The sequence below is a fragment of the Heloderma suspectum genome, chromosome 1 (assembly GCF_057233095.1).
Source record: "Heloderma suspectum isolate Gila_16-S chromosome 1, 16-S_ref, whole genome shotgun sequence".
NCBI lineage: Eukaryota > Metazoa > Chordata > Lepidosauria > Squamata > Helodermatidae > Heloderma > Heloderma suspectum.
In genome coordinates, this window is record NC_139458.1 from 260,726,284 (window position 1) to 260,739,112 (window position 12,829).

Below are 12,829 nucleotides of genomic sequence, written 5' to 3' on the forward strand. Positions count from 1 at the left end.
TTTTCTTTATTTCACTGTACCTCTGCCTCATTAAGACTGATCATGCCCTTGAGAGCTGTTTCCACAATTTAATCTCCACATTGCTGCCTAATGCTTGTTTGTCATTGAGATTCCAAATTATGTCTTCTCAATTTCTTAAGAGGCAATACCAGAAAATTCCATTATAACAACCGTTATATGTCTGTGGAGCTTGGGAAACTGAGAATACATTTGCCATTACAACCTCCATTGTATAATATTCATAAAACTTTAGGGAGAAATTCATTGAGAAACTGTTATAGGGCCTAGCCAGTTCAGATGATTTAGTAAACATAGTTTTATCATCTGTCTGATCAAGAGAAATTTGCCATGCATGGAGAGTTGCAAGATGGGCCATAGTTGCACTGAAACTGCAAACTAAATTCATTGAAACAAACGTATAGCTGATTGTAAAAATGTGCATATGAATTAATGCTTTGCTTTCTTTTACATTTGGAATACTTTTTTAATGTTTAGATTTTATTTTGGTTGTTGTAACAACTGCTGAAGCTTTATAATGACCCAATGAATTAAACAATAAACACTGATGTTTATGACAGTGTTTTCTGACTGTAATAATATTAACGAGGTCTTTACTATTTTTTAAGATATTCTCCAGCTGTGTAGCCTGAAATGAATTGGGATTTTGGATTCAGTAAATCTTCTGTACACCTCTTCATATGCCTTCATTTCTTCAGGATAGTGAAATGTTCTGCATTTCTGAAAATTCCTGAAAAGGAAATATACAGAGGTTGAACTCACTAGAAACATGTCTAATTTTGAATCTTACCATTTATGCATACATAATCACATAATGTACCCCAGAATCAGCTCCTACATTCTTTGCTCGAAAATTATGACGGGCTTCACAAAGCTTTTTTAACCACACAAAATAGCAACCAGCAGAGGGCAATTTAGGGCGCTGAGACTATTTTCCTCCCTAAAAATTAAAGTTAACAGAGACCTGATGCTGAGACAACGTTTACATATGTCTGGATTGATTGGGTTGTCACCACTGCCTTCATGGTTGCTCACACAGCATTACAGCATCATTGTACAAAACTTTCATGCATGTGGTTTTACTGTACAGCATGTTTATATAATGTGTAACTGATTCAGTGATGCCCCCATCATGGCATGTGAGTCATTTGCATATTGTGCAATCATGTTGTAAAACAAAATCACATGGACATACTGTAGGTTTGGGTTTTTTTAAAAAAATATGCTTGGAGTGATGTTGAGTGAAGTAAGTGTGTGATACACACACACAGAAACACACACAAAGTTACTGCTAGAGTAAGAGACTGCAGTTTTTGAAAGAATGCTGTAGATACTTGGATACTCAGCAAGCATCGCTCCTGCCAACTGAATACAGCTTACAGCATCTTATTCACTATATTTATAGAAAAGGGGGTTTGGAAGCAAGCCCTGTGGATCAAATGTGATGCAGATCACATTTGTTGGAAGCTGGAGTTTGGTAGGACAGGAAGTAGCAGCCTTTCCCAATATGTCTTAAAGCAGGAGTGGACAGAAGATCAAGTAATGATCCACTGACCAATTTCCAGTGGTCCACGGAGCGCTTGCTGCAATTCTTGCTAAACATACTTGATCACATTAATGTTAGACACTCATGCTTTTAAAGCAGGAGTGTATACACAGGATCTCTTCACAGTTAAGGCATAACTAATCTTTTTTTTTTACTCTTTCATAGATCCTGAGTCATGCTTCATACATTTACCACAGGTTGGTAAACCACAAGGGTTCTAGTAAAATAATACTTAAATCACTCAAGACTGAAGTAAGCTCACCCTGCCCACACACTTATTATTAATATTTTGTACCCCACTTTTTGGTTCAGAGATTTGTGCCCAGAGTGGCAAATCTAAAAGCAAATATGTCAGGGAGATATTTGCTTTTCAAAAACAAAGAGAATGTAATGATTAAAAAAACCTGCCAGTTTAAAAAACTGGCACAACCTACAGGAGGGGTTGCCCAACGGTAGAGTCAGCCAGCACACTATCAGACAGATGATGAAATAAAGATAGCATTGTAGCATCATGCAAGTTGTATCTCTCTTGAAATGTATGCATTAGCTCTTCACATGGTCATTTATGATACTGCCTGCTTCTTCTGCTTGAGGGTCAGGAAGTGAATATGAATGGAAGCTTGCTTGCTTGCTTTTGCATGTTCTGGCTACATTACACAGGACAACTCGCCTGTGCCCTTCATTCTGTATTTCCCCATGGTCCAACATTATCAGACAAAGGGTTGAGCAGTGGATTTGGGTGATATGTCTGCAAGAGTTTCAGAGTTATGAAACCAAATATTTTTACTATTTTATTATTATTATTTATATACCACCTTATCTGCTAAAAAGTTATCAAAGCAGTGTAAATTAATTCAGTCCACCCACTATTACAAAGCATTGTTTTTCCTATCAAAATGTTTCTATCCATCTTAAAGGCCATCTTAAAAGCACTACACACCCACAGAGAGAGAGAAATCTGCATCTACTGAATAAAGGAAGGTAAATTTCCTACCAAAGAGACAGACTTCCTCCACAAAAAGCATTGCAGAGGGTGATTTTCTATTCAAAGATTTCTCAACTCAAGCCTGCTTTGACTGCATTAACTATACATCCTTTAAAAAATAAAAATAAAACAGCATTTCCTTTCTGACTCAGGTTCTCACGCTGTGTTAGTCAATGAGACATTTCCAAGAGCACATATCATTCTCTGAAGTCTTCCTCATTCGCATTCCCACAGGGTGACAGCTATTTTATATTTTAGGAGACTTCCCCCCACCCCTTGGTGTTTTTGTCTCCTCCAATTCTATTAAGAAAATATGTTTGAAGTAAAGACTCTTTCTTTTGTCTTTTAAAAAGAAGAACCTGTCAAATATTAAGGTACAAAACTTTAATTCCAAAAGAGACTTTGAACAGGTGTTTTTATGACACCTGTTTTAAGAATATCTATTTTAAAATGTTATTTTTAATCTCAAAAACATTTCCATACACATACTGTCAGGTGTGCATGAAGCAGGGTGCTTGCCTTTGACCTCCCCCATCGCCAAATAGCATCTCTCCCATGCTACATTCATAGCTGTGTTATTGTGATGTGTGGGGAGGCTCTGCATACTGATCACTCTTTGAGTATATCTGGAATATGGCCTGTGTCATAATCCACAGTCCATTTGCCTATGGTAGCCTCATTTGCATTGGTAGAAATACTTCAGTATTATACAGATTCCACATGTGACCTGCAACAAAATGTTGCAGTGTATCTTCACCTCCTAACAGAAGTTCGCCAGCCAGCCAGCCAGGCCTTCCTCCAGGATACTCCATTCCACCATCCCCATAGTTTTCCATTTTTCTTTTCCAACCAACACATTTCATGGGTAATGAGTATGCTCAGTTCTCATTGAGCTGTTAGGGGTTTTTTTTGGTTTTCTTTTAATCTTGTGCACTTTTGCAAGCCTCAGCTTTCTCCCAAGCACGGAGAACTACCTCCCTCTTGTTTCTCAGTAGCCCCATTTGGGCTTCAATCCTGTTGGCACTCATCACCTGAATTTGCTATTAGAGGGAGTGATGAACTACAAATTGAAGCCCAGCTCCCTGAACGAGCCCTGTTCCCAAACCCACACACTTATTATTAATATTTTGTACCCCACTTTTTGGTTCAGAGATTTGTGCCCAGAGTGGCAAATCTAAAAGCAAATATGTCAGGGAGATATTTGCTTTTCAAAAACAAAGAGAATGTAATGATTAAAAAAACCTGCCAGTTTAAAAAAAATTGAGTTAAGGCTATCTTATGTTGGCTCAAACTCCAAAAAGCCATGAAATGGGTAGCAAAGGCTGATGCCTTAACAAATGTGCCCTGTGATCAGTGATGATGTTGTGCAATGTCACAAATTGTGCTTGCTTACTCCAAGACTTTTCAAGCCCAAATCTAGATGGAGTGCCTGGGACCAGCAAAGATGCCCCACGTTGTCATGGTCCTGTATTGCCTTATGAAGCATTTGAGCCTTACTGTATTGCTAAAGGAATCCTCCCATGAGCTGACTCACACCTTTATTCTGAGTTGATCCATGCTTCTACTGGGTGAGTTGACAGTGAAAGAGGGGGGTCTCCTTTGGTGCAGCAGGGCTGAGAGTGGTACTGCTGCTAATGACTTGGGATGTTTGTAGCTGTATTTCCTAGCACCCTTATGACTGATGGATGTTTCCAGTAATGAAGAGAAATGATAAAACAAGGGGTTTGGGGGCGGGCGAACCCACTTCATAGATTTTTAAGAGGCAACAAGAAAAAGTACATCTTGGCAGTGTGGGGAACATACTGATTTTGAGCAGGAATGGGTTACTTAATTATTTATATTAAAGTACATTTGCCTTTTCCACTCTAAAAAGTGCTCACAAGGATTTACATAGAGAATGAAGTTAGACAGTTGAGCTCATAAACCAGAATCCACCCATCTTTTCTGATGTGAAGTGATATTGGGAAAATGTAATTTGAAGCAAACGAGCAGTGTGCTGGAAGAGGATGCATAACCCTTCCACTTATTGCCTCTTTTAAACTGCAACACGGTAACCCCAAAATTGTTTCATCTTCACCAGGCATCTCTCGTTCCAAGGCAACAACAGATAAGTCCTGCAGCATGTGACCTGGTGGAAATCGTAATGTGGTAGAGAATGATTTTTTTTTTTCCTTTTAGACTCCCAATCCATTCTATTCCAAACAATATCATGCTGCTCCATCTTACTGCTCCTTGTATTGCTCTGTACTATTATTGCAACTGGCATTGTTTTTAATAATGTATTTTAAATTTGATTGTATTATTTATATGTGAACTGCTTGGGGATTTTTTTATATTAAGTGGCATAGATATATCACAAATAAAATAAATATATAAAACAAGCTTCTCACATGCCAACGCAACATCAAATGTCTTACAGCATTCCTCCTGGCGGGAATCTATCATCAAGGTGCAACTGAAAATCCAGAATAAGAAACTTGAACTCTCATGTAATTCAGTCTTACCACAGTGCAACAACAAAAACAGAATAAGGATGTTGAGGATGTGCTAGAAGAGCGCTCTCTCTGTGTTCAACCCATCCTACAAACTACTGACATAAACAACAGGCAAGCATGGGGTCAGATTCCTCTAGCGATACAGTAAGGCTCAGATCCTTCATAAAACAATACAGGACCAGGACAATGAGGAGAGGAGGGGAGGGGGAGGATAGTACCCACATTACAATGGATAGTACCCACATTACAATGGATAGTACCCACATTACAATGGATAGTACCCACATTACAATGGATAGTACCCACATTACAATGGATAGTACCCACATTACAATGGATAGTACCCACATTACAATATATATTTTCTATATGTGAAAAGGTGATTAACAGTGCAATTCCATATGTGTCTACTCAGAAGCAAGTCCCACTGAGTTCAATGGGACTTACTCCCATGTAAGTGGGTATAGGAATGGAGCCTAACAATGCAATCCTATACAGGTTTACTCAATTAAGTCCCACTATGGTGTGGGACTTACTCCTAGGTAAGTGTAGGATTGCTGTTTCTATTGCAACAACACTTGTATCCCATCGATAATAATTGATGCTTAAACATAATATGTGTATGGGGGGGGGGGGAATAAGGAAGGAATGTACAGAAAACAACATATGTTCAATATCTTATGCTCCATTGATGTGTTTATTAAAGTACTAGTAAATTAAGTTTGCATTCTGCAAACATACAGGGATGCTGCTGATGAACTCAGCAGGCAATGGAACTCCCGTGCTTCATCTCCCCATCACTCTTGTGGCTTGGTGTGCTCAGAAATGCTGCCTTGATTAGGAGGCAAATGTAATGCCCCATATATCAATTGCTAGGTGCCAAAATGTCCAGTTTTTAGATATTTTCAGTTGTCAATGTGCCTTGGGCTATACAAATTTTGGCTTTCGGGGTGGCCTGAAAGCACATTAACCATCTTGGAGTACTGTTCTTGCCTCTCCCACTTCTTGGGAGAGACTTTCAAGTTTTTTTGAAAGTACCAAATTTCAGCTTCCTAGCTAGTGTGGGAGTAGCTTAATTATTTGAGGGTATACTTTGAGAAAAAATGTTCAATTGTTAGACTTCTCTAGTAGTAAAGTGGATGAGGCACACTTTGATGAAGCATTTGAGGCACATAGTAGGGGTGTTCACACATAATGGTACCAAGTCATTGGTTAATTAACTCACGATTTGCCGCAGTGTGTGCCAGGCACATGCCACAGCCTTTTTGAATATTCAACCCCAACCAGGCCAATTGGGGATTGCTACGTGATGTCTGAACCCTGACACTATGACCAGCGTCACACAATCGCAGTGTGGTTAACAAGCCACGGCATGGTTATCCCCATCATGCAGGCTGGTCGGATTTCTCTAATTACTCTTGCTGGCACTGTTTGGCATGTCGTTCGAACCCAGGCAACATGGCTTGTTTGAGGGACAGCAACCCCCAAATAACCCATGGGCTTATTTCCCAACTGGCCCATTAAGTTAATTAACCCATGATTTGCCACTGTTACATGTGAACCAGGTCTTTAAATAATTAGAAATGGAGTTGAGAATAAAACTGCCACTATCATACTCCCCTTATACAAATCTATGGTGCGACCACACTTGGAATACTGTGTACAGTTCTGGTCACAACACTTAAAAAAAGAGATTGTAGAGCTGGAAAAAGTGCAGAAAAGGGCAACTAAAATGGTCAAGCATCTCCCCCATGAGAGAAGGTTACGACACCTGGGATTGTTTAGCCTGGAAAAAAAGAGGGTAAGGGGAGACATGATATAGGTGTACAAAATTATGCATCGCATAGAGAATGTGGATAGAGAGACTTTTTTCTCCCTCTCTCAAAATACTAGAACTCGGGTCATCCTATGAAGTTGATTAGTGGGAGATTCAGGACAGATAAAAGGAGGTACTTCTTCACACAGCACATAGTTAAACATGTGGAATTCGCCACCCCAAAACGTAGTGATGGCCACCAACTTGGATGGCTTTAACGGGGTTAGACAAATTCATGGAGGAGAAGGCTATCAATGGCTACTAGTCTTGATGGCTATGTGCTACCTCCAATACCAGAGGCAGTATGCCTATGTACACCAGTTGCCATGGAACACGGGTGGGAGAGTGTTATTGCAGTCGTGTCCTGCATGTGGTTTCCAGGTTGACAGCTGGTTGGCCACTGTGTGAACAGAATGCTGGACTAGATGGATCCTTGCTCTGACCCAGCACAGCTCTTTTTATGTTCTTAAATGAAGCAACACCTCTCCCTATACCAGTATGCCTGTGCTCTTAGATCTGGAGGGGGCCATCTTGTTCCATTATTAGGGGAATTACATCAGGTGGTAACATGAGATAGAGCCTTTTCTGTGGTGGCACCCTCCCCTAAGTGATATGCCTGGCACCAACTTTCTTGACTTTTTTTGGCACTAAGCTAAGACTCATCTGTTTACACAGGCATTTAGGAGTGGTTAGTTGCCACTACAATCAATCTTGCTGTTGACTGTTTTCTTGATTTTGTTATATGTTTATTTATAGTATTTTATTGTTTTAACATTGTTGTTACCACTCTGGGATTTTTATGAAGGGTGGAATATAAATAGAGATAAGATGATGGAGGCAGGCAGGCACACACACACACACACTCAAATGTAAATTAAGCTTGTACTCTGCAAGCATGGATACATTTTATTGGCTGCCTTTCTCCCAAACCCAAGCCTGATTCAATGGTGTTAAGAGGTGACAGCACTCTCACAACCCACTATTCCTCTGGAATGCCTCTGTTACAAGATAAACCTCATGCCTCCCATTAAGATTGTCAGGTGCTAAAAGTATCCAGTTCTCAAGAACATTTTTCTGGTACTTATTGCGTTGTGGGCTTTGCATGTGCCAAATTTCAGCTCTGAGGGTGGTCTGGATATCCATTAACATTTGAGGGGATACCTCTTGTCCCTGGTTTCTAGAGTGAGACTTAGAAACATCTCCTTGTCAGACACCCTATTCACATTTTTCTCCACATGTAGAGCTAACATGTGAAGCTAATGTGTGGAGGCCAAAACATGTTCATACCTCTTGACCCACCCCCAATGGTGTACACTGTGCCAGCTCTGCCCTTGTCTGTTGACCTCTCAGGGGGTTCTGCTTGTGTGAAACTGCTCATGCCTAAGTGCCTCTTTGCAGATGTTCATGCACCATGCACAGACACAGGGAAGGGGGGTGGGACAGCATGATGGGGGGTGGCAGGAGGCATGGCCCTGCTCCATCCTCCACACTTTAGCCCCACAAGTGGAGAAACAAATCAGTAAGGCTAGCCCAGCCTTCCAAAACCTGGTGCCTGATGCATACTTAGGTGGTGGATGCTGAGAAACAGTAGCAACATTCCTCTCCCTGTTACTCCAGAGCCTCCCTTGGCCATCCCCATCCCAAGCCAGTGCCCCGGATGCACTGCTAGGCTGTTGCTGGCCCACGCTAGCTGGCTTTCTTGCCTAATTGCCACCTCCCAATGTGTCAGGCCACTGGGAAAGGCCCCTGTATGAGCAAGCAGGCACAGAGGCGGCCAGGCCAGGGTAGACTATAGATGACTCCACTAGGCATCATGCGTGTATTTCTCAGTTCACATGATGCACACTGGGGCAACTGCTGCTGCATTGCAACATTTCTTTGAGTGGGCAGCAAGCAGGCACCAGGTGGTGCAGTGAGTACATGGTGTTGGAGGAAAGAGCTATGTGTGTTGTGTAGCCTGCCCTGCATCCTTTAAGCTAGCCTGCTGCCCTCGGGTGTGGAGGAGGAGACTGCTGCATCTCCAGTGTTAAAAAAAGATTCAACTGCCAGCCCGGACAGCATCTCTATACGGAATGGGGGGGGGGGGCACATTTTATACTTCACCTCAGGCAGCAAAATGTCTTGGGTTGGCCCTCACCACTGCTATGGTAATTTTAGATGCACTGCATGCTGCTTCCACTTTGTTTCTGAGGTGATGTGGCACTCAGGAGACTACCTAACCTGCCCCAGCTCAAGCTGACAGGATGGGGGTGCCCAACTCCAGTGCCATTTTGACTGATGGAATTATAGTTAAAAGAATGGTTTCCTCCCATACATCTCCACCACCCCCAGGTCTATCATTAATGCCTTAGGTGACAGGTGCTGGGGGACAATAGTAGCAGCATCCTAACTGTTTCTCCTGGCCTTTCCAGCTGTTCCTTTCAGTTGGAGACCAGAGCTGTATAATGCTACACAATCTGACCTGGAACTCCAAAAGTAGCCTGTTGCCTCAGGTGTGGCCATTGCCAGTGTTGAAGCAAGATTCAACTGCCAGTCCAGCCAGCTTTTGTGTATGGAATGGAGACAGGGCAGCGCTTTGGCTACTGAGCAGTATAGAAAAGTAATTAAATATTGTCCTTTGCCTCAGGCAGCAAAAATGTCTTGGACTGGCCCTCACCACCTCACAGGAGTAGGCAACTCCAGAGTGCAACTCCAGAGTGCTTTCCAGATGCTTTGGACTACAACTTCTGTCAGTCCCAGCCATCAGGGGTTATGGGAGCTATAGTCCAAAACATCCGTAAGGCACCGAGTTACCTATTCCTGATCATCAGAAGCACTTACCCATTTCCACCCATTGTCTGGGGCATGATGGTTGGGCATGAAAGATGAAGCTTTTTAGGTGGTTGAGCCACAGTTATGGAAGTTGGGTTGCATAAGATGGGTTGCTGAACCACAGTTATGCTCCCCCAAGTGAGGACCACCAGCCCTCATCATTGTTGGATTTCTAGCGAGCCTCAAAAATATGACTCTTTGATAGGGCATTGGGAAAAGTGTTTGTCTGGGAATTTGTTAAAGGGCGGAGTACATGTTATTAAAGTAAACAAACCAACAAAATTGATCAGAAGGCAACTGAGCAGGGATTTTGAATTTTGCTGCTCTGGTGCCTATTACACTTAGTCTGTGTGCTCAGTTGTATTTTGCTGTTGCTTTTTGGCCAGACTGCATGCTGCCTCGAGATCTTTTTCAAGAAAGAACCGTGAGGTGCAAGTATGTTCATTCAATAAATAAATCATTACAGAGTTTCCCCGTCTATTGCGCAACTGCTTGCTCACGTCAGCCTTGCAAAGGAGGGCCACGCCAGTCTTTCCCAAGGCGCCTCTTGCCCCCGTAACGAGATCACGCCATCTCCAGGAAATGGAGGACTCTGTTTAACCATACCTCACACACTTTCAGTGAACAGGGGCGAGCGTCCAACCTTATATGGAAAAATGGGGAACACGCGTCACTGGACGTGACGGGCAGGTGAGCAATGAAGGCGCACGCAGCCTTTTTTTTTAGCCCTTTCCAAAAGAAACCGAATTGCCATTTTCCCTTTGGCCGTGTAAATGCAATCTCAGTAACCTCTCACCTGAAACTCTCTCCCTGATTCACTCACTTTCCTTCGCTCCTCCCGCCCCCTCACACCCAGAAGCTGTTGCAGCGACTGCTTCTCCTCCCTCGCTTCTCCTTTCCTCGCGCCGGTGCCGCCGCCGGAAGCCGAAGGTCCGCCAGCAAGAGAAGGCAGCGTCTGGTCTGGCGCGTACGCCTTTCCCTCTCGGCGGAGGGCGGCGCCGGGAAGAGCCGGGCTGCGTGGGCAGAGGGCGGCGCCGGGAAGAGCCGGCGGTGAGCCGCGGAAGAGCCGGCGCGAGGGGCCGGAGGGCGGCGCCGGGAAGAGCCGGCGGTGAGCAGCGGGCGGTGCTGGAAGAGCAAAGGCGGTCTGCGGGGGGAGGTGCCCGGAAGAGTCTGCTTCCTCGTCTTCTTCGCAGACTCTCCGGCTCGGGACAGGGCGCGGCGGCGAGGAGCGAGAACCGACCGGCCACCGGCAGACAAAGCGGCAGAAGCAGCGGCGGGGCCTGGGGATTCCGTGGTAATAACCGCCACCACAGCGGAAGAGCAGCAGCCGCCTCCGCAGGTAACTTTCCGCTGAAGCGGCGGTTGAAGTGTCGCTACTTCTGCCTGGCTTGGCCTCCTCTGGCCGAGTTGCAAACTTTGGAAAGTGGCCTCAGACTAGTCAGCGCTGTGAGGGGAACGAAGGCGGCGGCGGCGGCGGCGGCCTTCGCAGTCGTCTCCTCCCCCGCCCCCCGCCCTTCTCTTCTCGCCCCCCCGCCCCACCCCACTTAGTGGGTCCCGGAACCGCCCTGTGGAGATTATCCTCTTCCTCCTCCTCCCACTCGGCCGCCGGCGCTGGAGGCCCCCGCCGCCTCCCCCCCTTTCCCTGCGCTGGGCGGTGTCCTCATTCCAGGGATTTGTGAGCTCCTATCTGTGGGTGGGAGGGAGGGCAGAGGAAGAGGGTCTGTGTCCCTTTTCTCCCCAGGAGTTGCTTGGGCCGGTGATAAAAGGGAGCGCTCCTTTCCCTTCCCTTTGCTCGGTCTCTCCTTTAACACGCCTGTTTTGCCCCCAGCCGCTCGGAGTTTTGAAACCGTGATAAGGTCTAGCGTTTTCTGCGTTTAAAACTGCTGCGGGCGCTCTTTTAAGGGTGTGGGTTTCAGGGCAGAATGTGTAAATGGTATGCTAGGGAGAGGAGTAGGTCTGCGCCGCACCTTCTTCCAGCAGTAACAGAAAGCAAACTTCAAATGGCGGGGGAGGTACTTCTTGGGCGCTCTGGCCCACAAAGTTAGTATAAACTTCTGTTACTCCATCTGGGGGAAGAAAAGTTTGGCGTGGCTTCTGAAGAATACTGTTAAAGCAGCAAAAGTATTACAGGAGTAAAAGCTATTCCCATAACTAATTATTTTTAACCATGTGTTTTATTTTTAAAATATAGTCAACAAGAACAGCAAACTCCTCCATTCACCACCATATATTTTTTCTAGATAAATCTAATATTGGCATACATTTTCATATCAGGTGGCTGTTATAAGCTACTAATTGTACATTTTGTGGTATATATTGGGGTAAGTGTTCTTTGAATCATTCTTCAGATAATATATTGGCCATCAGTCTGCCATAACATTTTTATCATCATGGTTTAGTTCATATTTGTTGTGTTAATTTATCTGTTATCAAAACATCCTATAATTTTCTAAATCCAATCTGTCTCTTCTTAATAGCCAGGATGATTTCCATTGTTGAGCTGTAAGCATCTGTGCTGCAAGTAGCATATGTTGAGTTAGTTTTCTGTAGGAAGGAACGAGTGGCATGTTACCTTATTTACAGATTAATCTATGCATATTTGCTTGGTGTAAGTCCTGCTGCCCTTATCCTGAGAACAAGATGGGTATCATATATTTTCTTGTTTATCAGAATGATTTGAGGTAGGTTAGGTACAAAGCCACCTGCTAAACTTCATGGTGACTTGAACCATTCAGAATTTGGATAGCCATTATCTCCATTTTTGTTCTGGTTCAGTACTAAAAATCTTTCTGTAACTAATTTGGTTATGCTTCATACAGGTTAGTGTCTCAAACTGTTAATATAACTCCCACTAAATTAGTACACCTCTGATATTTGAATTGAGAAAACTATCCCTTTTCTAAATATGTCTGTTGGAATCCAAAGGACTATGCATGCCCTGTTGCATCACAGCTCTTCTGTCACCTGTTACTCCTACATGCCAGGGACCCCCTGGAGCAGCATCTGATGCAGCAGGACATGCTGCAATTGGGGGGGGGGTGTTGTGGAAGGAGGCTTCCACAATTTTGCTAGCTATGCTGAGTAAGGCACTGCTGCCTGGCAAGTGTGATGAGGTAAGCTTCTCTGCTTTCAAGCTTCAGAGGGGAGCAGCATCCCAG

At 44.0% G+C, this 12,829-nt stretch overlaps 1 protein-coding gene across 1 annotated transcript in view; it reads left to right on the forward strand.

The window, feature by feature from the left end:
• Positions 1 to 10,812: 10,812 nt before the first annotated feature.
• Positions 10,813 to 12,829, forward strand: part of CTNNA1 (catenin alpha 1) — a 96,609-nt gene continuing 94,592 nt past the window's right edge. Inside the window, exon 1 of the mRNA XM_084825758.1 lies at positions 10,813 to 11,010. The gene's annotated coding sequence lies outside the window, so the exon portion shown is untranslated. The remainder of the gene's footprint in view (positions 11,011 to 12,829) is intronic.